We start from the raw sequence: 12,155 nt of genomic DNA, 5'->3' as shown, positions 1-12,155 counted from the left end.
GGCATTTCGTTCTAAAAATGTGTTTTGCTAAATTTGACCTGCTGGTGGCGCTATAACAAGCCAATGTTAAAAGGGTGGCATTTGTTCCTTAACATAGTGTGAATGTGCGTGGAAGGTTTCACCGCAATCAGATGCTGCGTTCATGATTTGCGGCATTTTGTTCAAAACAAGCTATTACTGCAAAGTTTAGATGTTAATCTTAGCCAATCAGGATGGAATATGTAAAATCAAACAGATCCGTCTTGATCACATGACTATAGAGATCATGTGTACCGATTTGCGTGAAATTTGGATAAAATGGGAAGGAGTATTATTAAAAAAATGTTTTACATAAGTCGGCCTCTTGGTGGCGCTATAAAAGGCAGATATGAAAAATGCAGGGCAAAGGTTTTTCCTTGGCCTCTAGGGAGTGCGCATACTGTACAAGGTTTATACAGATCGGTGCAGTTATAGGTAAAAACACGAATAGGCCTGTTGTAGCGCCACCATGAGTCTGATTTTTAAAAAAAAAGTGCCATTTCTTCCTGGACATAGTGGGAATGTGCGTGCAAAAGTTCAGGGAAATTGCATGCTGTGTTCATGATTTGAGGCATTTTGTTGAAAACGGAGAACTCCTGCAAACTTTGAAAGACATTTATTTTAGCCAATCAGGATGGAATATGAAACATCTGAACGACGGGTTTCGTTTAATGACTATAGAGATACTGTGTACCGATTTGCGTGATGTCGTATGAATCTGTAGGGATACTGTGAAAAAATATGTTTTGCAAAAAGCGGCCTCCTGGTGGCGCTATAACAGGCCCATGTGAAAAAATTGGGGCAGAGGTTCTGAATTGGCATCCAGGGAGTGTGTGTGCACAGTTTCGCTGCGATCAAGCCAACGGTGCGGGAGATTAGCTGTTCACAGACGGACGGACGGACGGACACACACACACACACACACGGACGGACGGACGGACGGACGGACGGACGGACGGACGGACGGACGGACGGACGGACGGACGGACAATGTGGGTATAAATATTTATTTGCATGTACAGTATCTCTCTCTGTGTATATGGAAATGTACATTATGTGGATACATTTTGATGATTTAAAGTGGTATAGGTGTCACTGTGGTTGGTGTGTGCATAAAGTCGAATTTGAGCCACTTCATGCAAATTCAGATAAATGGTAAAATGGTGCAGAGATGGCGCTTGGTCCGTCAACTCGCTGTGTCGTATAGGCCTATCCATCATGCACAGTGCGGCCCCATCTCCTGCTGTCCATGGAAAAGGAATTGGATCCGTTGACTTGGCATCCGTCAACAGTTCTGGTGTGCCTCTACCAATTGTATAGTGCTTCAAACGCTGGAGCTGTGTTGCTCTATCCTATTCCTATCCTATACTGTAACTGACATTTTGAGAATGTTTGAGCAATGTTTGTCACCAGTGTGTGTTTTTTTAAGCATGGCAGAAACAAGCGAGCGCACCACGGAGACAATTATCTCTCTCTCTAGTCCCCTCACAAGTGCCCGTATCGTTATCTCTGGGAATTCACACACAGCAAACAACAAACTTCCTATCAAACTGGATCCTGCATTGTGTATCACTTAATTACTCTACGGTAAAAAAAAAGTTTTAAAATGCTCGACTTGTGCAAAATATTGCTCGACGCCGCTTCCTTGCAGTTGCCTTTTCATTGAAACGCGTCAATCCAGGCAGTTGAGTCCCATTTGGTGTGAATGCACCTTATTTATACTTCTTTACAGGAATGTTTCACACAAAGTCCAGCTCATGGAAAAGATTTATGTTCGGTTCATTAATTCCCAACTCACAATGAAAAAGAGAAAATGTCTCAGAGCAGACATTTTGGAAATAATATTTTCTATGGTTCCATGAACCCCGCTGCAATTCCCTGCACACCTTTTTCTGTGTCCAACAGGGTGAGCGTTGACCTGTTACAAACCCCACACGCTCCTGAAGTTCTCCAAAGCTTCTGAATTCGGCTCCTTCGTGTATTCTACCCTCACAGGGGGCTCTATCATCAGACACAGCCGGTGAAACCATCGCTCAATATTCGTGTCTAGAATACCAGGGTCAGTGCTATTGTCGATTGATTCATGATGTGAATCAATATAAAAAACTTTTCAATTTTTTTTACCCAACTTTTTCATTTTTTGTTAACACATTTTTTTAGGAGATCTCTGATGGTTAAACCAAAGAATATGACCCGCACACCTCACATCTGAATCTTGCAAAAAAAAATGTAGCTCTTTATTCGACATTGAGATGATGATGATGAAGGTCTAACGACCGAAACGTTGAATAAAGAACTACATTTTTTTTTTTGCAAGATTCAGACGGTGTGCGGGTCCTATTCTTTGGTTAAACCATCAGAGATCTCCTCCTAAATTGTGCATTTTTTCATTGAGTGCCATTGACGTGTTTCACATGTTTTACCGCAATGGCGCAACGTGCCAATGACGCGTTTGACGTGTTTTTGGGAAAAAACTTTCAGAACCCAAGATATCATCATTTGAAGATTTGCTGCTCCATTCACTTCTTGTTGAAAAAGGCTGGATCTCGGCTCCTGAGCACTTTTTTTTTACTATGTATTTTTCAATGTTATTATGTTATTTTCAAAAAGGCAGACAATTAATGTCAACAAGGTCCAATGACCTCGTTGACATTTGTGAAACCACACAATTATACTGGAGATAAATATTCTGTGACTACTTGAAAAAGGTATAAGAAAATTGAAAAATTCCTGGCACAGTTCGCAATTATTATTTTTTATTTCATTGGCACTGAATGAGTTAAGCACATGTCGCCAACCCTTGAGATGTGCATCGGCCTCCTTCACAATTGTTACCAAAAAATGGAAATATATTAGGGTTATGTCCCTGGTTTCATAATGCCATGGTCATGGTCATTCTATGATCACTTCTAATAAGGCATCACCGTTCCCCCGATATCTTTCTATAAAATACAGCTCAGGAGAAGAGATGAGCAATCATGTTTCCTCTGTGGTCTCTATACACTGTTAGTGACTGTCAAAGTTATTGCATAGCATGCATGGCTTTTGCTGATGTAAGGCATAGGATTGACTTTATGCTTGCAAGTCAGAGGATTCATCGCTAAAGAAAGCTCTTTCATTTGCTTGAACGCCTGCTTGAATACTCATCGCTTTCATCCAGAACTCGTTATGCAGAAGTGCTGTCTGAGTCTCAAAGTGCCAGCATCTTTTGTCCCCAGCCACCACTCATGTTGAAGAAATAGAAATAAACGTTTGACAAAAGTCTATTGTATTTCAAGTATTTTAACTCTTTAAGACCGGGAACGCATCTGTGTGTCATTTTTAGATTTCTTTGGCTGTTCAAAAATAGCAGATATGCCAGCTCATAGCGCGGTATGCCGCGCTATGAGCTTGTAGATCTGCATTTTTTTTTTTATCGTGAAATTTTGTGCAAATCTTTGAGCATATATATTTTTTTTTAAAGCTAACATTTGTAACTCAAATCTTTGCTTCTGGGGGGATTCTACAAATGTATTCTAAACTTGTGACAGTGACAATGACAGTTTTTTGAAAAATAATAATGTTGCTATAATATCAGTGGTTCTCAAATCTTTTTCATGTCAAGGACCCCTCAAATAATATGTATTTTGGCCGCGGACCCCCATCTCAAAATATGTTGTTCCAGGGACCCCCCAGAAGTTGTAACAGAGTTAAAAATGTGCGCTACAGAAAAAAAGATATTCAAAGATTTGCACACATTTTCACGATTTTTCTAAAAATAGCAGATCTACAAGCTCATAGCGCGGCACTCGGTGCCGCGCTATGAGCTTGTAGATCTGCTATTTTTGAATAGCCAAAGGAATCTAAAAATGACTCACAGATGCGTTCCCTGTCTGAATGGATTAAAGGAGTTGTTGTAATCGGTTTACTTTAGTGCAAACTGGAATTCTTCTTTTCAAAAACTTCACATTTGCACAAGGAAACAAGGAGTGACAATCGCGGAATAAAATGTAATATGGAGAGACAGCATCAGAGGTAATATTCACTGAATTAACAGACTCCAAACTTTTAGAACTCAGTATTATGTGTGCCTTTCCTGTTGACAACGGAATGTTGAGTATGACGGATGGGTGTCGTTAGGTCCCTTTTGACACAGTAATCAAAGACAAGGAACACATTTATAAAGGCTCTTTACACACATACACACAGATACATACAGAGACACACACACACACACACACACACACACACACACACACACACACACACACACACACACACACACCTGCGCTGCAACACATTGTGAGGAAGCTTGGAGATATATTTCGGTGTGTGACAAATCAGGCATAACTCCAACCCTAACCCCTAAACCTGACCTATAACATTCCTAATCCTAACCCCAACCTAAATCCATATATTTTGGGAGGACCAGGAAATTGTCCTCAGAATGTCTTCTTCTCAAATTGTAATGTGCTGTGTACTGAACTGTACTCTTGTGTTTTGGACGCAACATACAGACACAAACACAGCCAAGGATTTCCTTGTGACATCACCGTGAATATATGGACATAGACATAGACGTGCGCCGCACCGCAAGCAGCCCAACGACACAGTCCATCCATACGTCATTGACTTGGGGAACGTACAGCAACTGTTTTTATATATAGAGCTAGAGATATAGAGAGAACGGGTCTGAAAGGCTAGATTTACCGCGTTTGTTTCACTCAGACATGGGTGAATACAGAAAAAGAAATAAAAAGTGGAGAAAGAAATATAGAAAGAAAGAAAGAAAGAAAGAAAAGAAAGAAAGAAAACAAGAAAGCAAGAAAGAAAGAATGAATGAATGAATAATGACTATGAGGAATATGCCTACATAGGAAGTGTTGCCACCAAGCCAGTCTTGAACCAACATCAGCCAGCATGTCAGAAACCACAACCTTCAACAGAAGAGCAGACATACTATAGATACTACATCAGTCTTCAATATGAACATCTGGAATTGATGACTGTTTGTTATGTCAAAGCCCAGAACCTCTTGAACTTAAAAGGAAATAGCAAACGTACACATATGATAATTGAAGTGACCAAGAGCCACACATACACATATACTGTTCCCTGTTACAGCTCATTACCTTCAACGGCAGACGCAACACAACATACAGACTGCAGAATCACATCAGCGTTCAATTCCAGAGCCAGGAACGAGAGACACTGAACATGTCGGGCCATTGGGTCCCAAAATGACAGCAACAGTACAACAGCTTGAATCACATTAGTATACAAACAGCAAGCATACACAAGCAGCAGCAGCAGCAAAAAGGAAGAAAACAAGAGAAATATGACACAGTCATATTATACCAGGTTGCAGATACATACAGTGGCCGAACAAAGTATTGCGGGTCGTCTTTAGATCCCATATTCTGAGAGGACTGTAGATATAGACCAGGTTTGGCAACCTGGTAAAAAGAAAATGTTCCATAGTTCCTACCTTGAGCCGTCTTCCAACTGACTTCATCAGCTGTGTAAGTGGTCCAACTGTGGAACCCATGGATAGAGAGATAGAGCCGCCCTCTCGTCTCCAGTCAGGGCCGATTCTCCACGCATCTGGCCAGCTCGACAGTAGTTTCCTCCCCTGCTGGGGGCTCCGGGCGTCAATGGCAGTGACCGACACGACCAGCCCCATTCTCCCGGCTGCCGTCTTCTCACTCATCCCTTGGTAGCCCACCAATACAGAGATGCTTCTTGGTGACATGTTCGTCCTGGTTGATGTTTAGTACTGCACACAGTGTTGCCAGATTCTGTGAGGGAAACAAGCAACCAGGTCTAGGAAAACCAGCCCAAAAGAAGCGTTTATGGGCCACATGAGCACTTTTTTTTCTTTTGGGCTGGTTTTCCTAGACCTGGTTGCTTGTTTCTCTAATAGAATCTGGCAACACTTCCGATGGAGGTCTATACAGGGGGACCGGCGGTTATTATGTGGTCGGCAGTCTGCACAAGCTCCCCGCACTCGCATGCTGCGGCTGTCTGCCACCAGGCCCCACTTCTTCATAGATGTTTTGAGGCAGCCAACCCCAGTACGCACACAGTCTGTTCAGCAGGGTCCATTGCCGGCGTGACAGGTCTTCCTTTTCCTTTGATGCTGTCTCCTGGGTTCCCAGATGTAGCGGTGCAGGCCACGTGTGGGCCCAGCTGACTCCCACTTCCGCTTCCAGGATGCCTAGGGTCCGGAGTGGGTTGGGAGGGACACCATAAGCGTTGAGTGTCTGAAAGAAAGAAAGAACGAACGTCACCACAACTCACTACCAACCGTAGCCAAAACACACAGCCTATGCTGTATCCTGTCACAACATACACAGCCTAGTGCGTTGGTTCTCAAAGTGGGGTCCGGGGACCCCCAGGGGGTCCTTGGGGGAGTTCCAGGGGGTCCCCAGCTAAATGATAGATGGTTAGGAACCAAATGGACCCTTAAGGGTCTGTAACTCTGAGAGTGTACAAATGTAACCAAATGGACCCGTTAGGGTCCATTTGGTTACATTTGTACACTCTCAGAGTTAAATTAACACAGAAAAAAAAAAAATAACACAGAGTTGAATTAACATTGATTTTACAATATGAATTGGGGTCCCAGTACTCCCAGAAATGCCATAAAATGGGGGTCCGTGTCGTAGCCCTAATGCATGTCAAACTGGGGGTCCTTGAAATAAAAATGGCTGAGAATCTCACTGCTAGAGCCGTAAAAATATTCTCTTATGGGGAGTCCCTGTCATATATTTTCAAATGGGGGTCCGCGGGCTAATAAGTGTCAATTTGAGGGTCCTTGACATGAAAAAGTAATCCATGCTTTCATTTCATCAAACACATTGTACACATGTTTCTCTACAATACACATATTGATTTATTTTTTACCTCATCTGGTGGCATTTTAAACATGCATAGTGGTGTGCCGATACACTAATTTCACCAAACTATACGATACGATATTTGGCTCACAACTTCGATATGATTTCGATACGATACAATACGCACATTTTTTATTATGAAAATATATGGGGGAGAAAAAAAGCAAATGCAAACAAATAGTTCTGTTTTTGCATTATTCAGACATGCAAACTTGTAGCTTTTCAGATACAATAGCCGTTTTGAAACGGCAAAATAGGGCAATAGTGTGACACCTGACCCGGAAAAAAAAAACATGTTGTCACCCTTTTCACCCGGGGCTGTTTGCATGCCTGATTATTATTATTGTTGTAAAAAATATATATATATATATTTTTTTTTCAAAACGATATTTTTAGCCCCCAAAACGATACATATCGTCACGAAAACGTATCGCGATATATCGCGGGACGATATATCGGCACACCCCTAAAAAAAGAGCTGCACCTAGAAATCTGACTATAGGTTATGCCTTGAAATAAATTGAGAGATTCAATGGAAATCTATGCGCTATTCGCTATTCAGGTTGTAACAATATCACTTTCAATTAAACAATCATTGGTAAACAGTTAACTGGTCTACTGCCAAAGGGAGTAATTCTCCCCCTTTATTTATCATTATTATTCTTTTTTTAATTTCTAAAATGTTTCTCTAATTTTTGAGTATTCATGTTTTTTTCGTTATTCACAACGAATTAGGAGATATATAAAAAAAATAAAAAATAAACCCATTCACATTTTTTTTCTATAAAAAAAAAATGCTGGCAGTGTGTGAGTACATTACGAATAAACTCTGGCAGTCAATGAATTATTAAGTATGAGGTTTCATACAAGGATATTTGGTGGAGTGACACCCCAACAAAATGGTGTGTATTCAATTATTTAGGCAATAAAAGTATTTAGGACCCATGCACACAGCACCTTCATGGACTGTTCGTTTCAGGTTCAAAATCTCAAACACATGCACGCACACGCACGCACACACACACACACACACACACACACACACACACACACACACACACACACACACACACACACACACACACACACACACACACACACACACACACACACACACACACACACACACACACAGCAAGCTCTCTCTCACTCTCACACACACACACACACACACACACACACACACACACACACACGCCAAGTTAACTCACCTGCAGAATAAACACAACAAATAACGTCACAATGACTCTTTCAACTCGGCTGTTTCCACTCCCTGGCAACACTGACCACTCTTCTCTACTTCCATGAGGTGAAACGTTACATTAAAAGTTGTTTATTTTCACTCTTTTACTTCCAAACATAAGGAGCTTGTTTTGTAATGGAGAGACTCTGTTTGTTTACAGCAGGTGCGTGTGGGGGGAAGGGGCGGGGCTACAGGAGGATTTTAAAGAGCGCGCGTGCAGCCTGTTTAGGGAGTGTCTACCAATATAACCTGCATTCACAGATGTCTACTTTCTAGGGAGTATCTGACAATAACACATTATTTTCTCAATAGGCTCTATGCACAGCAGCAGTGGTGGAAAGTAACTAAGTACATTGACTTAAGTACTGTACTTAAGTACAATTTTGAGGTATTTGTACTTTACTTGAGTATTTCCAATTTCCAATACTTTTACTTCTACTCCACTACATCTCAGAGGCAAATATTGTACTTTTACTCCACTACAATTATTGGAAAACTTTAGCTACTAGTTACTTTTCAGATATATAAATTATTACATTATGATACATACATTAACCACTTTAGCACTATTTTATACCAAGGCTATTTGAAAATAGCCGATCTACAAGCTCACACGCTCATGTTGTGAGCTTGTAGATCTGCTATTTTCAAATATTTTAGTACTTTTACTCTTGGTACTTTAAGTACATTTTGATGAATTCTGGACTTTTACTTGTAACAGAGTATTTTTATATTGCAGTATTGGTACTTTTACTTAAGTAAAGAATTTGAGTACTTTTTCCACCACTGCACAGCAGCCATATTGGGAATGAATTGGGCCCCCTTTCTTGCATCCTTCAGGTGTTACCAATGATACTAATGAAGGCTCTGTTCCATTCTGGTCAAACAGAGTCAGGGTGCTGATATTGTGCATGTTGGCTCACTGGAAACACGAGTGGGTCTCAAAGTGTGGTCCAGGGACCCTCGTGGTACCTTGAGGGGGTGTAACTCTTGAGATGCGGTGCCCAAGGCTACAACCCGGTTTGGATTGTGCCCCCCAACCCCGCACCCCCCGTTTTGTCAGGGGGTAGAGGTGCAGCAAAAAAGTTTTACCGCTAGCCTACTTCAGCAGCCCCTCAGGATACTATTTTGGCGCTTACTTGCAAAACTCCACTCTTTTTAATTGTGGTGCCCCCAGAGCTTGGTGCCCTGGGCTGCAGCCCCTAAAGCCTGTGCATTAAGCCAGGCATGATCTTACTTTATAAAATAACTTTTGCTTGTGCTAGCTTACTTTACTTTTGAATGAAATTCGGAATGACTTGTGTGTAAGTTCTACTGGTTCGACTAGTCCCTGCCTAACATTTAAGTTTATTTTTTTATTTGTTGATGACATTGTCAATAGATTTAGTCATAGTTTTAGTCATCATGATAGCTTAGTCTTTGTGAAGTTTTTGTCCGTGAAAAAAGCTAGCCAACGGACATTTTTTTGTCATAGTTTTAGTCGACAAAATTAAACATTAATTGAACCTGTGGGGATCCTATTTTTACTGGCAGGATAAAGTTATCTTATAACTATCCCTGTGGGTCCCCCTCCCCCCTCCCGCACCTCTTTCTCTGTGTCAATCTGTGTCACTCTGTGTCTCTGGCTAATGCCTAATTCATGCTCTGTCTTGCGATGGCGCTGAGAGACGAAAAATAGCCAATCCATAGATCTCACAACACGTCGCGATTGCAACGCGCTTTGAGCTTATAGATCGGCTGATTTCCGTGGGCGACACGTGGCGACACCGTACGCCTAAGAATGAATCAGGCTCAACGCACCACAACCCCCCCTCCTTCCACTCTTACTTCCTCCGCTCCCTTGTCCTCTCCTCTCCATAGTACTGCCCTGAATGGCTTTCTTTAAATGGAGCCCCCCCCGTGGTTTCCGAGAATCCCACGGCGCCCTTATATAGCGAGAAGACTCCGGGTCGGCACTAATCCCATCGACCTCTCCAAAGTCCCTGCGTGAACTCCTTCTCTCTCTTCTTTTTATTTTTTTTCCACCGCCGAGGGATGCTCCCTCATGGCCTGAATGCTCATTTCCCTCCCCCCCCCTCCCTCTGCCTCACTGTATCCCCCATTATGTTGGATGGGGGATTGGGTGGGTGGGGGAGCGATTAAGCAATCGCCGCCTTTGCAAGTTTTAGGTGGATGTGTTTGGAAGACGGCTAGGGTGGATTAGATCAGCGGTTCAAGTGGGGTCCGGGGATCCCCAGGGGTCCTTGAGGGCATTCCAGGGGCTCCACTGCGGCGAAATTAGTTGATTTAGCATCATAATCAGTTTCACCACTCTATCTACATCGGCTGTTTGAAAATAGCCGATCAACGTTTGAGAAGCACTGGATTAGGTGCACTTGTGTGCGAAATGTCTCTTGATCGGCCATGTGATAACACGGGGAGGTCTAGGCAGGGGCCCTCGAGTTGCAGCACAAATTGCCTGCTGAACAGAGAAATGTGCTGCCGCATGCATGCTGCCTTCCGGATATAACGCATTAGCCAGCAGAATATTTTCAGAAGCGGCGCGCTGCGTCGCGGCCACGGGGTTGTTAACACAGACGCCCGGGAACGTGCAGCCGGTGCCATCTGAAAGGGCACAGAGTTTGATGAATTTCTGCGCATCGCCTCCCAACGCCCCCCTTTGGGAAAAAACAAATGTAGAAAAAAGTGTCTGTGTGTGTGTGTGGACGGGGACGGGACACCACGGTTTAGCAACGTGCTGAACTACATCAGAAAATCCACCTCCGAGGTGATTTGCATTTTATTAGCATGCAATTTGTTTATCTTCAACCCACGAACGCTCCGGAGGCGGCGGAGGGAGAGTCTGTGTTTATCTGACGATTGCGTGTAACGCCGGCTCTGGGACATTGTCGAGCGAGTGTCTGAAGTGTTCTGCTGCAAGAAGAACCCATTTCAGGGTTCAATCGCTCCCTCCCAAGGCACTCATCCAAGCAAACGATCGATTTTTCCCTATTTTCAATCACTGATATTAATACTCTCTATGACACCTTTTTGTGTGTGTACTATATGTATTATATGGTCAAAGCGAAGGATTATATTCACAGTGTGTGGATGACTTGATGAGATTCTCGGTACCACCAGCTTTCTCAATGGATTTTTCTCCCCTCACACAAAGTGTTTGTTATTACACCGTTTGATTGAGGTTTGACATGAATGCTGACACGTCAATGACGTTGGAAACCATCAGATCTTATGAGTTTTCCAGGTGAGCTATGCGTTGGAAGTCAGAGGCTATGTTGAGGCCACAGCTAAGGTCAGCCACTGCAGTGTTTAATTAACCACATGAATCCGAGCGGCCATGTTCGAGAGACATTCTGGTAAAGTAGCTGCTCTACGTTCACAATGTGTCGCAACGCAACGCGTTGTGAGCTTGTATATTGTATATATTCGGCAAAGTGGTGTAGAGGGAAAAATTATGGGGGCAAGTACAGACCCTTGGGTCAATGGGTTTAAGTCAGGGGTGGGCAACTTTGATGATGGAGAGGGCCACTATATTTCCACACTCACTCTAGAGGGCCACATCACATTGCATATACTGTCGGGCCATTCTACTAGTCACACAAAAGTAACAAAAATAGCCGATCTACAAGCTCAAAACGCGTCGCAGTGTGACTCGTTTTGAGCTTGTAGATTTGCTATTTTTGCTGTTTTTTTTTATTGGAATCCTGTTTTCTTTTTTGCTATTTTTGAATTGGAATCCTGAAAAGTAACAATTTGATTTAATTTACAATGCATTTAGTTATACTTATGTTAACTTTAAGAACTTAAATACAAATAAATTGGACATAAAAAGTCAATATAATTTTAATACTAGTCATTAAGCTACTAATAATAGACTGAAGTAATTAAAGCAGGTTGCCCATGTATGGTTTTGTTGGTTAAAATTTTAAGAAGTAAAGAACGAAAGACTGTCAATTTTGCACTTGGGCAAGAAGGAGAGGAGACAGGGGAAAGTTGGCATTAGGTGTATAAGTCAA

Source organism: Gymnoscopelus microlampas, assembly GCF_963454915.1.
Source record: "Gymnoscopelus microlampas genome assembly, chromosome: 24".
Lineage (NCBI taxonomy): Eukaryota > Metazoa > Chordata > Actinopteri > Myctophiformes > Myctophidae > Gymnoscopelus > Gymnoscopelus microlampas.
Note: the sequence above shows the minus strand (reverse complement) of the source record.